Source organism: Bos indicus, chromosome 23 (assembly GCF_029378745.1).
Source record: "Bos indicus isolate NIAB-ARS_2022 breed Sahiwal x Tharparkar chromosome 23, NIAB-ARS_B.indTharparkar_mat_pri_1.0, whole genome shotgun sequence".
NCBI classification, from domain to species: Eukaryota; Metazoa; Chordata; class Mammalia; order Artiodactyla; family Bovidae; genus Bos; species Bos indicus.
In genome coordinates this window covers 28,441,849-28,460,110 of record NC_091782.1, presented here as the reverse complement: position 1 = coordinate 28,460,110, position 18,262 = coordinate 28,441,849, and the positions used below count along the sequence as shown (strand labels likewise).

The 18,262-nt window shown below is 44.8% G+C and overlaps 1 pseudogene; it reads right to left on the bottom strand.

The window, feature by feature from the left end:
- Positions 1–723: 723 nt before the first annotated feature.
- On the bottom strand, positions 724–17,651 carry LOC139178831 (BOLA class I histocompatibility antigen, alpha chain BL3-7-like; annotated as a pseudogene).
- Between the last annotated feature and the right edge of the window lie 611 nt (positions 17,652–18,262).

Genomic DNA, 18,262 nt, shown 5'->3' with positions numbered 1-18,262 from the left:
CTTTCATGTCCTTCACATCTTTACTCAAAGATCATCTCCTCAACGAGGCCTACACTGACCACCCTAGTAAAACAGCCACATTCCCTGTACCCACACACTTATACTCTGGGTCACCTTCCTCAGAGCACTTGCCAATCTCTAGGCAGACACTTCCCTCACTTATTAGGCTCACTCTGCCCCCCTCACCAGAACACACTGCATGAGGCCAACAAAGGGTGTCTGCTGTTAGTTCACTGAGGTTTCACTGATGCAAAAATAGAGCATCCTCTATCAGGCACACAACAAATACCAGATGAAGGAACGATCAGTGTAGACGCCTCTGTATTCTATCTTCATTAATGTGGACTCAGGCCACTTGCTCTCTTGCGGCAGCTACAGCACATCATCCATTCACACTGACATCAGTGCTGCCTGTGCTTTCCCCACAAGAGCTGATCACCCCTCCCTTCCACACCGACCAGTCTGCACTCTACACACTATGATATTTTCTCTTCAGAAAAGATCCCAGGCAGACAGGTCGCATATTCCTCTTGCTGTGACTATTAGGCACTGCTTTTTAAATCCAGGAGTTTGGATTGGAAGAGGTCTGCAGTCTCCCCACCTCCTCACGTTATGCCAATAGGAGCACAGACACATTCACACGCAGCTGCAGAAAGAGGGGTCTGGGGATCTGATGTCACAAAGTGGGACCGAGTATCACTCAGTCCTCACAAGGCAGCTGTCTCACACTGTGAGAGAAAAGAATCAGGAAGCAGTTCAGTCAGTCATGTAAGGGCTGACATTCTCCACAGCCCCCCACACGCTCACATGTCCCACTCAGAGACCCCCGCCACCCCGTGTGCCCCCTCTGCCCCAATCTAGATGCCCTAGGGTCTCACCTTTAGGAACCGTGAGAGACATGTCAGAGCCCTAGGGACTGTCAGTGACTGGGGGAGAACAAGACCAGAGCGTGGTCAGAACCCACAGGAGAGAAACTGGAGAAGGTACTTTGAGGAGGGTGAGTCCCGCATGGCCTCCTGTCTGCACCCTCACAAGGGTCTCAGGAATCACCCCTCCATACTTACTTGCAGCCTGGGTGTAGCCCCTTCCTTATTCACTTGTGAGAAGAAAGTATCACGTGAGCGACCAGGGAGAAGATGGAGTCATGAGATCCTAGAGGAACTCCCCAGTCCTCTAGGATCGTGGACGACAAAGACCACTTTGGTCACAACTGTGACCAAAAATCCAGGACCGACTCAGGAACATGAAGGAAGGAGGCGTGGGGGGACTGGACCACCTGCCCTCTTGGAGGTCTGTCCTCAGCACGGACATTCCCTCCTGACCTTCAAATGCTGAGAAACAGGCCCCCAACTGGAATTATGAAGATGAAAATTTGTCTTTCATTTTCACATGTACTTTACAAAAGGGTCAGTCTTAGCATCAGCTCAGATTCCATATGTGTGTGGAGGGTACTTTCCAGTAACGAGGCAGGCAAACTTCCACCTGGGCCAGAAACCCACCCAGTGAGACAAGAAAACTCAGATCCCTCCCTCCTTTCCCTACCTGAGTGCTTCTTCCTCCAAATCCCAGCTCCAATCACCACAGCTCCAGTGACCAAGAGGAGAACCAGGCCAACAATGATGCCCATGATGAGGATGGAGGGCTGAGGAGGTTCTGTGGAAGAAAGGGAAGAGGCCCAGACTTCAGGCTTCAGTCCTGACCTTGTTGAACATGTCCAGAAGGGCTCCTGCCTTATCTGAGAAGAAGCTCCATTCTGACCCCCTCCTTACCCCATCTCAGGGTGAGGGGCTCCTGAAGCCCCTCATGCTTCACACGGCACATGTATCTCTGCTCCTCTCCAGAAGGCACCACCAGGGCTGCCCACTTCTGGAAGGCTCCATCCCCTGAAGGCCTGGTCTCCACAACCTCCATGTCCTGAGTCTGGTCCTCCCCATCACGCTGCCAGGTCAGTGAGATCTCCTCAGGGTAGAAGCCCAGGGCCCAGCACCTCAGGGTGACCTAATGTCAGAGATGCAGTGATGGGCCACTCGTGTCTTTGGATGGCCTGAAGAGGAAGAATCAGAAAATTCACATTCCTTGGGGCACTGAAGCAGAACCACATGACTATGCTGAGAATGGAGGAGATAATGGGTTTGACAGAAGCAGCACAAACACCAGACACCAGCCTGGACTCCCGGGTCTGGGAAAAACTTCTAGCTCTTGCAAAGTTCTGGAGTCGGGGTGAGTGCCAAGGTAGGAGACTCCATGGAAGGGGAAATGACAGATTAATGGTCCTGATTTGGGTGGAGGCTGAATGTCTCAGAAAAGCTGGAGTCTGGCCTCCTAAGATGGTCTCAGGGTGAGAACAGACCTTGAGAGGGAAACTCATGGTTCACAAGATGGCAGTTAGGGTCAAAGGGCACTGCTGACCAGTTATTTCAGGAATGGTTTTCTGTTTCTTATCCAAAAACACTGAATGCTTTAACTGTCCTTCAGAGAAATGGGGCCACTGGTGTGTCACTGTCTTCTACAGAATATGAAAACCTGGGGGATTCCCCCTCTCCAGACAAGAAGTTGGGGCGGTGTTCCCAGAAGGAGCCCATTTTCCTCTCCTCGTGGAAAGCCGGCTCCAGCCTGAGACGAGATCAGGGAGGCCTGGTGCCCCTCGTACCTGCGCTCAGCAGCGTGTCCTTCCCCTTCTCCAGGTGGCTGAGGAGCCACTGCACGCACTTGACCTCCAGGTCGTTCTGTTGGATCTCTGCCTCACCAGAGATTACCCACTTGCGCTTGGTGATCTCGGCCACCGTGTCCGCCGCGGTCCAGGAGCGCAGGTCTTCAGAGAGAGGTGTCCGCACCGTCATAGGCGGTCTGCCGGAACCCGCGGAGGAGGCGCCCGTCTGGCCCCACGTCGCAGCCAAACACAAACTGGTAGGTATGAGACCTTGACCCGCCCCCACCATCCGCGGAGATTAAACCCAAACTGAAAAAGAAATTGGGTAAAATGTCCGAGTGTCCGGCCGGAAAGGCACAACAGACTTTGCGAAGAGAAAGTGAAAGTCGAGGAGACTAGGGATCCCCAACACAGTCCCTGCCCCAAACAAGGCCCTTGACTCTGAGAACCTGAGATCCTGAGAACCAGATCCGGTACCTGGGACTTTGCCCTGATCCCTCCTCTCCTGCACCGAGAATTGTGCAGTCACACGGTCCCCGAGTCCTGACCCAGCGACTGTGTAGTCAGAGATTTTCAGAACATTTTGGTCAGGATATTTATACAGTCCTGCAAATTAGTGAGGACCCCAAGGATAATTTTGTTTATGTGGTTACCTCTATCGATATCTCCTGTAGAAGAAATAACAGTTTAAACATTTTCAACTAATTTATTTAGAATAATGTTAATAACCCATGATTTTTATATGAAAAAAAACTATTTCTCCAAATAAACTCTATAGTGGGAACAGTGAAAGTTTTTTCATTATTATATTTTTGCAAGTCTTTTCCTTGTCTGTCTCACTGGATTTTATGTTTGCTTTTGCATTGAATCCGTTATTTTCATTGAAATCTATGAAAATAAAAAGGACCACACATGTAGGAGTAATATTTTTAATAACCTTTCCTGTTATTTGTGGATGTTCATCTTTGATACAAAGCTAAAACTACGCAAGTGGTAGTTTCTTAAAGGTTATTTTTTCAGTGGACCTGAAACAATATCACTATTTCCTATTCTGTTCCATTAAAATCCATAAGCCTGTTTTGCGCACTGGATGTCACTTATACTAATGTAAGATTTTTTAAAAGTAATTCATTGTTTCTCTAAGTTTTATAGCTCTTCCACTGTCATTCCTTCTTTCAAATAAAAATTGGCTTAAAGCTCAACATTCAGAAAACTAAGATCATGGCATCTGGTCCCATCACTTCATGGCAAATAGATGGGAAAACAATAGAAACAGTCAGAGACTTTTATTTTCTTTGGCTCCAAAATAACTATAGATGGTGACTAAGCCATGAAATTAAAAGATGCTTGCCCCTTGGAAGAAAAGCTATGACCAACCTAGACAGCGTATTAAAAAGCAGATACATTACTTTGCCAATAAAGGGCATCTAGTCAATGCTGTGGTTTTTCCAGTAGTCATGTATGGATGTGAGAGTTGGACTATAAAGAAAGCTGAGCACCAAAGAATTGAATGTTTTGAACTGTGGTCTTGGAGAAGACTCTTGAGAGTCCATTGGACTGCAAGGAGATCAAACCAGTATATCCTACAGGAAATCAGTCCTGAATATTCATTAGAAGGACTGATGCCGAAACTGAAGTTCCAATTCTTTGGCCACTTGATGCAAAGAGCCAACTCATTAGAAAAGACTCTGCTGCTGGAAAAGATTGAAGGCAGGAGGAGAAGGGGACAACAGAGGATGAGATGATTGGATGGCAAAACTGATTCAGTGGACATGAGTTTGAGCAAGCTCCTGGAGATGGTGCAGGACAGGGAAGCCTGGCGTGCTGCAGTGCATGGCGTCGCAGAGTTGGACACGACTGAGCAGCTGAACAACAAAAAGAATGTTAACTAAGTTCCTTTCAGAAGAACAAAGAAATTTGGAAGTTTGAAGACACGCTGAGAATAATTACTGTTCTCAGATGATGTTCAGACTTCTAAAGGTCCCTAAAAAGACGGTTTATTGTTGCTACTTTTATCACCTTTCATTTGTGTTTTTTCATCTTCATTTTGTTCTATAATTCATTTTCTCCCCAGGAAAATGTGCACGACTACTCTGAAATGTCACAATAAGATTTCATTTCAATAATTCAACATCAAATGCTGTACAGTTAGGATAAACATGAATAAACAGAAAGCACCAGATCCAAAACTGTAGGAGTGCTCTGCTTTACTTGGTCTTCGTGACTGGAAGTTTAAAGGGCAATGACTTAAGTTTGTAATGATTAAACACTGATCATCCTCTTTCACTTCTGACCTACCACCTTGAAACTATTATACATTTATACTAAATGGACAAAACACTCTAACGTTATCTTCTTTGACAGTTTCCTGGGAGAAATGTTTAAATCTAAACTGAACGTGTTTGTGAATACTGGTGGTAGCTGAAATACCTTTACAATGCAGACTGCAAGGAAGAAATTGCCCTTTCTGTCTTGAATCACAGCTAACTTCGGTTTATAAGTAGCATTAAGGGATTTTATACTAGTTTCATCACAATGTCAGACAAATCTGAGTTCAGTTCCAACACTTGCCACTGCTGTACATCTGTCTATCTATCTACCTATCAATCTACTTGTCACAGTCTTCATCTACCTTTCAACCTACTGTAAATATTCAATACTGATCATGACAATCACAATAAAAATATCTAGCTGTATCTCTTTATTCACAAATGAGACAAATTCGATGGCATGGCCAAATTCATAGGCCTAGCTTATTGGTGAAAATCCATAGCCCTCTTTTTCTTGTTGTCCAACTCTTTGCTACCCCATGGACTGCAGCACACAGGCTTCGCTGTCCTTCACTATTGCCTGAAGTTTGCCCAAACTCATGTCCATCGAGTCGGTGATGCCACCCAACCATCTCATCCTCTGTTGTCCCCTTCAACTCCTGCCTAAAATCTTTCCTGAAAGCAGGGTCTTTTCCAATGAGTCCATTCTTCAAATCAAGTGGTCAAAGTATTGGAGCTTCACCTTCAACATCAGTCCTTCTAGTAAAAATTTGGGGTTGATTTCCTTTAAGATTGGCTGGTTTGATCTTGCTGTCCAAGGGACTCTCAAGAGTCTTCTCCAACATCACAGTTCAAAAGCATCAATTCTTCGGCACTCTGCTTTCTTTAGAGTCCAATTCTCACATCCATACATGAATCCTGGAAAAACCATAGCTTTGACTAGATGGCCCTTTGTTGGCAAAGTAGTGTCTCTGCTTTTTAATATGCTGTCTAGGTTGTTCATAGCTTTTCTTCCAAGGAGCAAGCGTCTTTTAATTTATTGGCTGCAGTCACTATCTGCAGTGATTTTGGAGCCCCCAAAATAAAGTCTCTGTTTCCATTGTTTTCCCATCTATTTGCCATGAAGTGATAGAACCGGATGCCATGATCTTAGTTTTTTGAATGCTGAGCTTTAAGCCAGCTTCTTCACTCTCCTTTTTCACCTTCCTCAAGAGGCTCTTTAGTTCCTCTTCGCTTTCTGCCATTAGGGTGGTGTCATCTGCCTATCTGAGGTTTCTCTCCGTGACCTTGATTCCAGCTTGTGTTTCATCTAGCCAGGCATTTCACATGAGGTATTCTGCACAGAAGTTAAATAAACAGAATGACAGTATACAGCCCTGACGCACTCTTTCCCCAATTTGGAACCAGTCAGTTGTTCCATATCCGGTTCTAACTGTTGCTTCTTGACCTGCAGACAGATTTGGCAGGAGGCAGGACAGGTGGTCTGATATTCCCATCTCTTTAAGAATTTCCCACAGTTTGTTGTAATCCACACAGTCAAAGGCTTTGGCGAAGTCAATAAGGTAGAAGTAGATGTTTTTCTGGAATTCTCTTGCTTTTTCGATGATCCAACTGATGTTGGCAATTTGATCTCTGGTTCCTCTGCCTTTTCTAAATCCAGCTTGAACAGCTGAAAGTTCTCAGTTCACATACTGCTAAAGCATAGCTTGAAGGACTTGGAGCATAATCTTGCTAGCTTGTGAAATGAGAGCAATTGTCTGGTAGTTTGAAGATTCTTCGGCATTGCCTTTCTTTGGGATCAGAATGAAAACTGACCTTTCCCAGTCCTGTGGCCATTGCTGAGTTTTCGAAATTTGCTGACATATTGACTGAAGCACTTTTACAGCATCATTTTTTAAGATTTGAAATAGCTCAGCTGGAATCCCATCACCTCCACTAGCTTTGTTCATAGTGATGCTTCCTAAGACCCACTTGACTTCACATTCCAGAATGTCTGGCTCTACGTGAGTGATCACACCGTCATGGTTATCTGGGTCTTTAAGATCATTTCTGTATAGTTCTTCTGGAAGTATTCTTGCCACCTCTTCTTAATATCTTCTGCTTCTGTTAGGTCCCTACCGTTTCTGCCCTTTATTGTGCCCATCTTTGCATGAAATGTTCCATTGGTATCTCTAATTTTCTTGTAGAGATTTCTGGTCATTCTATTGTTTTCCTCTATTTCTTTGCATTGATCATTTAGCAAGGCTTTCTTATCTCTCCTGGCTATTCTATGGAACTCTACTCTAAGATGGTGTATCTTTCCTTTTCTCCTTTGCCTTTTACTTCTCTTCCTTTCTCAGCTATTTGTCAGGCCTCCTCAGACAACCATTTTGCCTTTTTGCATTTCTTTCTCTTCGGGATGATTTTGATCAGCACCTCCCGTACAATGTCATGAAACTCTATTCATACTTTTTCAGGCACTCTGTCTATCATATCTAATCCCTTGAATCTATTTGTCACTTCTACTGTATAATCATAAGGGATTTGATTTAGGTCATACCTGAATGGCCTAGTGGTTTGCCCTACCTTCTTCAATTTAAGTCTAAACTTGGCAATAAGGACTTCATGATCTGAGCCACAGTCAGCTCCTGGTCTTGTTTTTGCTGACTGTGTAGAGCTTCTCCACCTTTGGCTGCAAAGAATACAATCAATCTGATTTCACTCTTGATCATCTGGTGATGTCCTTGTGTAGAGTCATTTCTTGTGTTGTTGGTAGATGGAGTTTGCTGTGACCAGTGTGTTCTCTTGGCAAAACTCTGTTAGCCTGCTTCATTTTGTACTTCGGGGCCAAACTTGCCTGTTACTCAAGGTATCTCTTGACTTCTTACTGTTGCATTCCAGTCTCCTGTGATGAAAAGGACATCCTTCTTTTGGCATTAGTTCTAGAGGATCTTGTAGGTCTTCATAGAACTGTTCAACCTCAGCTTCTTTGGCATTAATGTTTGGGGCATAGACTTGGATAACTGTGTTATTGAATGGTTTGCCGTGGAAATGAATGGAGATCATTCTGTCGTTGTTGAGATTGCACCCAACTTCTGCATTTTGGACTCTTTTGTTGACTCTGAGTGTTGCTCCATTTTCCTAAGAGATCCTCACTCACAGTAGTAGATATAATGGTCATCTGAATTAAATTCACCCATCCAGTCCTGGTTAGTTCACTGATTCCTAAACTGTCAGGGTTTACTCTTGCCATCTCCTGTTTGAGCACTTCCAATTTACCTTGATTCATGGACCTAACATTCCAGGTTCCTATGCAATATTATTCTTTGCAGCATCAGACTTTATTTTCACCACCAGCTACAACTGGGCATTGTTTCCACTTTGGCTCCGCCTCTTCATTCCTTCTGGAGCTATTTCTCCACTCTTCCCCAGTACCATATTGGACACCTACCAACCTGGAGGTTCACCTTCTGTGTCATATATTTTTGCTTTTTCATACTGTTCATGGGGTTCTCAAGGCAAGGATAATGAAGTGGTTTGCCATTCTGTTCTCCAGTGGACCACGTTTTGTCAGAACTCTCTATCATGACTTGTCGTCTTGGATGGCCCTACATGGCATGGCGCGTAGTTTCACTGAGTTAGAATGAAATTAGGTTGTGGTCCATGGGAACAGTTTGGTTAGTTTTCTGTGATTGTGGTTTTCATTCCGTCTGCCCTCTGATGGATGAGAATAAGAGGCTTGTGCAAGTTTCCTGACGCAAGGGACTGGCCGTGGGGAAAAGCTTTGCCCATCTTGTTCTGGTGGGCAAGGCCATGCTCAGTAAGTCTTTAATCCAGTTTTCTGCTGATGGGTGGGCCCGTGTTCTCTTCCTGTAGTTAGACCTGAAGCCAAACTATGGTAGGGGGAACAGCAACCTCCTGCAAAAGGACTTATGCCAGCACGCCACACCTCCCAGGACTGTTGCAGTCAAGTGGCCCTGACCCCAAGGCAGGCCACTGTTGACCCTTGCCTCCGCCGGAGACTCCCTAACACTCACAGGCAAGTCTGGCTCGGTCTCTAGTGCGGACACTGCTCCTTTCTCCTGGGGCCTGGTGCACACAAGGTTTTGTTTGTGCCCTCCAAGGGCCTCTGTTTCCTCAGTCCTGCCAAAGTTCTGTAATTAAATCCCTGTGACTTTCAAAGTCACTTTCCCTGAGGTTACTCTTATTTTCAGGGCTTCCATTCACAAATGTATCAAGCTAGTCTGATGACTAGCTGGCTTAAAACTCAACATTCAAAAAACTAAGACCATGGCATCTGGTTCTATCACTTCATGGCTAATAGATGGGAAACAATGGAAACAGTGACAGACTTTATTTCCTTTGGCTCCAAACTCACTGCAGATGGTGACTGCAGTCATGAAATTAAAAGATGCTTGCTCCTTGGAAGAAAAGCTATGACCAACCTAGAGAGCATATTAAAAAGCAGAGACATGGCTTTGCCATCAAAGGTCTGTCTAGTCAAAACTATGGTTTTTCCAGGATTCATGTATGGATGTGAGCGTTGGACCATAAGGAAAGCTGAGCAGTGAAGAGTTGATGCTTTTGAGCTGTGGTATTGGAGAAGACTCTTGAGAGTTCCTTGGACTGCAAGGAGATCAAACCAGTCTAACCTAAAGGAAATCAGTCCTGAATATTCATTGGAAGGACTGATGCTGAAGTTGAAACTCCAATACTTTGGCCACCTGATGTGAAGAACTGACTCATTGGAAAAGACCCTGATGCTGGGATTGAAGGCAGAAGGAGAAGGGAACGACAGAGGATGAGATGGTTGGATGGCATCACCGACTTGATGGATGTGAGTTTGAGCAAACTCCGGGAGTTGGTGATGGACAGGGAAACCTGGCGTGCTGCAGTCCATGGGGTTGCAAAGAGTTGGACACGATTGAGCAACTGAACTGACTGAACTGATCTTAATGGTGCTGTTTTCCTTGATTGATGAATGTTAATCTTGATGACATAAACATCTGTGTTTTCTTTGAAGTGAGCATGCTTGGTGAATGTCACCCTTTCTCTAATGATGATCTAAAAGACCTGATACCCTCAAGAGGAACGGAAGTAAATTACCATGCTATAAAGCAGTATAAAATGGTATGATAGTTCTATAAACTGCTATTAATATTATCCACTTGTGCTAGAGTAATTTTTAAAAACCCAGTGTGATCTGAATCTTACCAAGTCTCTTGTTTAACAAGAGGAAAATACAGAGAAGTGCTAAAGTGTATCATGAGGCTTAAATGAGTAAAATTCAGATAGTGTACTAACAAGCTGATTTCTTCCACAAAATCTTTCAAGAAAGTAAAACAAATAATAGATGAGGCAAAGAATTAATAGTCCATAGACGTACAGATTGGGCTTCCCTGGTGGTTCAGTGGTAAAGACAGTCATCAGACACACTTCAGTTCTGCTAGTTGCACTGTTGTGTCCAACTCCCTGCGAGTCAGGAGAGAGATGGGAATACCAGACCACCTCACCTGCCTCTTGAGAATCCTGTATGCAGGTCAGGAAGCAACAGCTAGAACTGGACATGGAACAACAGACTGGTCCAAATAGGAAAAGGAGTACATCAAGGCTGTGTATTGTCACCCTGCTTATTTAAGTTCTATGCAGAGTACATCATGAGAAACACTGGGCTGGATGAATCGCAAGCTGGAATCAAGAATGCTGGGAGAAATATCAATAATGTCAGATATGCAGATGACACCACCCTTATGGCAGTAAGTGAAGAAGAACTAAAGAGCCTCTTGGTGAAAGTGAAAGAGGAGCGTGAATAGGTTGGCTTAAAGCTCAACATTCAGAAAACGAAGATCATGCCATCCGGTCCCATCACTTCATGGCAAATAGATAGGGAACCAGTGGAAACAGTGCTGACTTTATTTTGGGGGGCTCCAAAATCACTGCAGATGGTGACTGCAGCCATGAAATTAAAAGATGCTTACTCCTTGGAAGAAAAGTTATGACCAACCTAGACAGCATATTAAAAAGCAAGACATTACTTTGCCAACAAAGATCTGTCTGGTCAAGGCTATGGTTTTTCCAGTAGTCATGGTTGGATGGCATCACCGACTCAAAGGACTTGAGTTTCGGTAAACTCCGGAGTTGGTGATGGACAGGGAGGCCTGGTGTGCTGCAGTTCATGGGGTCGCAAAGAATCGGACATGAGTTAGCTACTGAACTGAACTGAACTGGAGAGGGAGAGTGTACGGAACAGAGATGGACAGATGGGGGACTGGACATGTAAGTTTACACGTCTGTGTATCACAGTGTCAACTTCTGTCAGGGCCTCACCTCATATTTGTTACTTACAGTGGACTTCCACTAGCGTCCAAATGAGATTAAAGACAAAAAGCAAATCAATGTACTTTAAAGAAATCCTCTAACTTTGAAACATGTTTTGACAAGGCTACCTTGGAAAGGATATTTGAATGGGGCTGGTTTGTCTTAAGCAACTGCACACCGCCCTCTGGTGGCCTTGTGAGAAATGGCATGAGTGCTGCAGGGCTCCCTGGCTTCGTCAGTAAAAGAGCCAACACTCACACTTGCCACCGTCACAGTCCTGCTGTTAGAGCAAACCCACTTCTGTAAGATTCAGTGTTTGGGCGGTGCCTTCTAGAGGAAATCACTCTCTTGACTAGGACACAAGAGGCCACTTCCCAAGTGTAGCACTTCAGGGAGTGTTGAGTGAGCCCCTGAGTCAGGCGCTGGGTCCACAGGGAGACTAGAGAAGAGGTCGCTCCCTCAGGGGACCTGCAGGGAGAGGTTGGGGACGTGCTGGGTTCACTTGTCTACACCCCAGTTCTCAGTGTCTGTTGTGGAGAAGTTAGTCTATCCAAGCAAAGCAGTTGGTGGCACTTTTCTCTTTATATTAACAATAAAACAGTTTGAAAATTAGAAAACTTTGACTCAACGTATCTGTGTGGTTTCATCTAAATTTATATAGCTTTCTAAAATATGGGATGAATTCATCTTACTGATATCTTTTTCACTTAATATAATGAGTCATTATTCCATCCATTTATAACTTTAGAATGTATGGATTCAATGAATTCAATATCATAGTATTCCTTCTGACACCTTGTACTTCTAGGCCCCGCTTCTAAGCTCCAGTTCCAGCTTCCCCCACTGGTATCCTGTTCTTCTCTGCAAGTGGAGTCCAAATCCTATCATCTCCAGGCACCTTCCAGTCTAGAATCACTCTATGAACTTCCAGAAGATGTTTTCTTTATCCTTTCTCCTGGGGTGGCAGGCACTTCCCAACAGGTCTTCTGTGCTGTGGATTCCGTTTCTCCCAGACCAAGGTGCTGCTCAGTCAAGTCTCAGGCTGCTGTTCGCACAGAGCTTGGCGTGTGGTAAAGAGTCAATAAATATCTGAACACTAAATAAATTGAAATGGGTACTCACTGTTGCTGATTAACTTCAACTGTTCTCCCCTCTTGGGAGGGGACTTCCCAGCCTCTCTGTGGTCACAGGACCACGCTGCTGCTGCATTAGTGGGACCCGGAGTGTGTCCTTTCAGACCTGGCCCATCACTCCTCCCCACACGCATTTCTCCACGGTCTCGCTCCTTCTGCTGATGGAAGCAGATGGGGATTAACATCCAAAACACCTGGGAATCCGAGAAGCAGGAGGGCTCCAAGGGCCCATGCTTGTCCCTAGCACAGGTTTGGGGGTGGACTCCAGGTGTCCCCTGGGGTGTCTTCAGACTATTCAAAGAATAATGCTTTCACCACCGTCTTTGTGCTGCTCCCCCCAGGGAGCGCTGCATAGTGGGGGAACCATTCAGTCTCCAACTTCCCTTTCCTCAGGGTGGGGGGCTTCCAGCAGCTCCAGCAGCTCAGTGGTTACAGAAGATACTTTAAAACACGGATTTAAAGGTGATGAATTCAGGAGACATAAGACTTTTATTCGTTTATTTTTAAAATGTATTTTACTGAAGTATAGTCGATTTACACTGTTGTGTTAATTTGTGCTGTACAGCAGTGTGACTCAGTTATACATATATTTTTTTTCATATCTTTTCCATTATGGTTTATGAAGGAAAGATAAGAACTTTTAATACGTCAACCTGGACGTTATAAGAAAACTTTCCTTTTTTTTCCTGCAAGTAAACTGTAGTGAAAATAATTACTAGTGAAGTTTGCTGACGTAATCTCTGTTATTGCTCTTTTACCTCAAAGCAAATGTCCATGTAGTGAACAGTCAAAGTATCTCAGTGATCCCAGGGGCTCCAGAGACCACACTCTGAGAACTGCGGTCCTGAGTAAACCAGGGTGTCTCCCAACTGATCCCTGTCTTTCCCTCCTCTTTGTTTTGGAGATCTCCTTGAACTGGACTCCCTGCCTCCTTAAACCCAGTGGAAGGCCTTCTTCTGGGCTCCTCTCCAAGAGAACTGACCCCCTAGGAACTGATACCAGGGAGTCGCCTCAGTCTGGGAAGGGGAATCGGGGGACAGGTGTTTCCCCTTTGGAACTGGGAGCAGTTTGTTCCTAGAGGCCCTGCACACACTTATGACCTGGGTTGGTTTGGTTACACGCCAGCTTGATCTGTCTTCATATCCTGGACAGAAATCTGACATAGTGTCTAAGAGAAATACTAGTGACTCTTTCACCTCACGTGGTCTGATGCATCTGACTTAGGTCCACAAAGCATGAAGGCAGGCCTGTCCAACGGAATGTTCTGTGATGAAGGAATTGTTCTATATCTGTGCTCTCTATTCAGGGAGACACTGGCTACATGTGGCTATTTCAGCACCTCACACATGAGTGTTGTGATGAGTACTTTTCTTTTATTTAATGAATCAGTTGTTCACATATTTGTATTTATTTGGTTGAAGTCTAGTTGATTTACAATGTTGTGTTAGTTTCTGCTGTATGGCAAAGCGACTCAGTTATACACGTTTATAGGTTCTTCTTTAGATCCTTTTCCATTATGATTCATTCCAGGATGTTGAATAGGGTTACCTGTGCTACCATTGTTTATCCATTTTATTTTTAAAAAATATTTATTTATTTACTTGGCTGCGTTGGGTCGTAGTTGCAACATACAGGATGTTCAGTGCATCATGAGGGATCTTTTTCATCCTGGTATGCGGGTTCAGTTACTCCAAGGCATGTGGGATCTTAGTGCCCTGCCCAGAGATTGAACCCTTTTGCCTTGCCTTGCAAGATGGATTCTTAACCACTGGATCACCAGGGAAGTCCCCTGTTCATCTGTTCTTTATGTAATGGTTTGCAGCTAACTAACCCCCAACCCCCAGACCCCTCCCTCTTGGCAACCACAAGTCTGTTCCGTATCTGTGAGTCTGTGCCTCTTTTAATTTTATTTCATTCAAATATGACTAGTCGCCAGCATATCGGACAGTGTGTGTCTAGAATGTCCTTAACTTTCAGTCTCTCCCTCCCAAAAGTTATTCTGTGACTCATAGATTGATGCATATTAAAATACAGTCTTTATATGAGTATAGTGGGTTTGTCTATTTAAGGTACAGCCTTAAAATGCAGCATGCACAGAAAGTTCCATTAATATGTGTTTTGGCAACTAGAATGTTAAGCAGACATTAAGCAGACCATGGTATACCACCTTCAGGTTATAAGTGTTCAAACTGCCCATCACTGGAGCTAATTCTTGCTCTATTCTACTGAGCTCTTGGTGATTTCCTTAACCTGGTAAGCATAAGTAGACACAGAAGTGTTCACTCAACCCAAGAGAAAGTGTTTGTTGAACACAACATAAATCAAGTACCTTGTAGGACTTGTACATACTTGCAACATTATGAAGCAGAAGATGTAACCTAAGGCTCCACCACCTTAAAATTCTTTTATAAAAATATAATTTTATCTATTTATTTTTGGCTGTGCTGGGCATTGCTCTGTGGGCTTTTCTGTAGTTGTGGTGAGTGGGGGCTACTCTCTAGCTGTGGCACACAGCTTCTCGTTTCAGGGGTTTCTCTAGCTGGAAAGAACGGGTTCTATGGTATTCTTCTCCTTCTACACTTCCCCCTCAAATTCAAGCAATTCTTTTTTCCTTCACCTCTGGACTCTTGTCTCCTAGACAAAATATATATGACTATTTTACACTTGGGAAATGAAGAGTTGTATGACCCAAAGATGAAAAGTCATAAAAATCCATAAATCTTCTCTGTGTTAATCAAACACTCACAAAGACACAAACATGTGCACCTATTCAAACTCAAAGACACAGAAACAATTTGACAGGACTTCCTGCTGGTCCAGTGGTTAAGAACTCGCCTGCCAGTGCAAGGTCCGCACCTTCAATCCCGGGTCAGGGAACTACGGTCCCACAGGACACTGAGCAGCTAAGCTGGCGTGGTGTGGCTATTGAAGTTCCGCTGCTCTGGAGCCCGTGTGCCACAGTCCATGTACGGCAAAGGAGAAGGAAGCTCCCTCGTGCTGCGACTAAGACCCAACGCAGCCAAACAAATACATATATTTTAAAAAAAAAGAGTAAAGACGAGGGAAGGAGGTACAAGAGGGGACTGAGGAGGGAGGAGGAAGTGAGCTGACTCAGGAAGTGGCTTCTGGAGAGTACAGAGGGGAGCGCCTGAGATCTGAGCTCAACAGTTTAGAGAAGGTCCCAGCACCTGGGCAGCAGCCGGAAAACGAAAGTAAAGTAAAAGTAAATGCAACTAAATATCTCCTGTGTGAGGATTACAGTTCTTTTAACTTTGTCCTTTATCACTTTCAACCCTTTGTAACTTATTTTACAGTGAACCTTTATCATATCATGTGTTATACATATACATCATAATCAGAATTATAAAGCTTCCTTTAAATTTTGAAGAAAGAAGGCAGGTGGGTAGAAAAGTGAAGAGCTGGGGACATGAGGCTGGACGTCCTGGGCTCCGTGCCTGGGCTCCGGGCAGCGACTCACAGGGGCGTCTCTTCTCTTCTCAGGACGGAATTCTCTGTGGAGGCCAAGCAGAATCTTAACCTTCTTCTCAGAGGTGTGGTCGTCTGTTAGGACTTTGTCCCCTCTTTGATGCTTCTAACACAGTTTTTGTATTTTCCATGGCATTTTCAGCTATTTTCTGTGGGAAGAACTGTCCGTACAAGTCAGCCCACCTTTTCCAGTGGTGGAATTTCTATGGCAGAACAGCTCAGTCAACAGATGATGGGTCCTGGGCAGAGAATGCATGTGCTAACACGTGGCCTGAAGGGGATTGGTCAAGGGTTTACAAGGGCAAGGCATGTTCAGCTCACTTTTCAAAAGCATTCTTTAACTCCACACAAGAGGGCTGAGAAGATGCTCGGGCATAAACAAAGTAACTAATTCACGTTCTCCCTCCATCCCCGTCACCCAAGTCCTCTATTTAGAAACCACTGCACTTAGGAATTCCTGATTTCTCTCCTCAGAAATGTACATCTAGACGTTAATGAATACTGTTCTGTCAGGGAAAGAGCTCAGGGCACAGACAGGAACAAATTATTTGCAAATTCACATATATGGAAAAGAACTTGTTTTAGAATATACATAGAACCATTACATTCAACAATATAAAAATAAACACCAATTTAATGAAAGAAAAGTCTGAACAGACACCTCCTCAAGATGATATGGAAATACATCCAAAAGGTGCTCAACATCACATGTTATGAAGACATGCAGATAAACACAGCAATGATACATCCTCACACACCTAGTAGAGTAGCTAGAATCCAGGAACCGGTGATGCCAAGTGCTGACCAGGACATGGAGCAGCAGAAACCCTGGCTCACTGGGGCAGGAATAGGAAGCAGGGTAGTCGCTAGTAATGAGTCAGCAGTTTCTCATGAAGCTACACAGAGACTTTCCATCCCATCTGCTCATCAGTCTAGTACTTCTCCATCTCACTGGAAAACTTTTATTTGCACAAACCCCTGCACAGCAGAGTTTATATCAGAGCGCCCCTTAAGTGTGGACTGCACATGGTACCTTCCTTCCATATTTCAAAGACTACAGTGTGGACAGTGAGGAAGTAAAAATAGAACTTCACAAGGAGAAACCGAGGAAATATATCTTAGGTGGGTGCTGAAGTGAATTTATTAGTGATATTCCAGTGGACAGTATAAACCCTTGATGTGTGGAGAATGTCACTTCATCCCTGTGGTCTTCTTTGCAAAAACCCAACTCAACCAGAGAGACATTCCACACTATCCCTGAGCAATTCTCAAAAACGTCCAGGTCATCACACAAAAAGGGAAGTCTGAGAGACTGTCTCGGCCAGAGGAGCCTGAAGGAGATATGATTCAGTTTCAGTTCAGTTCAGTCGCTCATTTGTATCCGACTCTTTGCGACCCCATGAATCGCAGCACGCCAGGCCTCCCTGTCCATCATCAACTCCCGGAGTTCACTCAGACTCACGTCCATCGAGTCGGTGATGCCATCCAGACATGATTAGAACCTAATTTATATCATTTGTCTTTGATAGGATCTTGGGTCAGCAAAAAGAAAATCCCACCAGGCAAGGAGGGCTTCCAGGGCCCAGCCTCCATCCTCAGCCTCCCGCTCTCTCCCACCTCGGTTCCCTCCAGCCACCAGAGCAAACAAGGCTTGAGCATCCAGTACGTGCCAGGCTCTGTCCTGAGCACCTCCCATATCAACTCACCCAGCCCTCACCACATCCCTGAAACGTCGCCCGTTTTGCAGATGCGGATGAGCACAGAGGGAAAATAACTTGTCTGGAGTAACACAGCTAGGAGAGTGGGGGAGGACATGCTGGGGTGAAGACTGCCCAGCTGGAGCCCCCACTCTCCAGTCTCCAGGGACTTGGTCCATCCTGTGACACCACCACACCGTCCAATATACACGCACGACTCCTTATCAGCAGTTTCCCTCTATACAGACCACAGCTGCCCCGTCAACTCCTGTTCATCCTCAAGGCTGCTTTCAAATGTCCCCTCCTCAGGAAGGACGTCTTGAGCTATTCCCAGACTACAGTGACACCCTTGCTCTCTATCCCAAATGCCTATTTCCCAGCTGGACTATTTAGCATCAAAACACCCAGGGCAAGTTCTTGGACTACCCTAGTGGCTCAGCTCGTAAAAATTCTGCCTGCAATGTGGGAGACCTGGGTTCGATCCCTGTGTTGGGAAGATCCCCTAGAGAAGGGAAAGGCTACCCCCTCAATAGTCTGGAGAATTCCTGGACTATACAGTCCATGGGGTCGCAAAGAGTCAGACACAACTGAGCGACTTTCGCTTTCACCTAATGCATCCCCAGGGCCTGGCAGAGAGCATGTGCTAAATAAATATCATTTCAGTTAAAGAATTAATAAACGTCCTCAAAACATCATTGGGATTCCCACGTGTCCCTAGTGGTAAAGAAC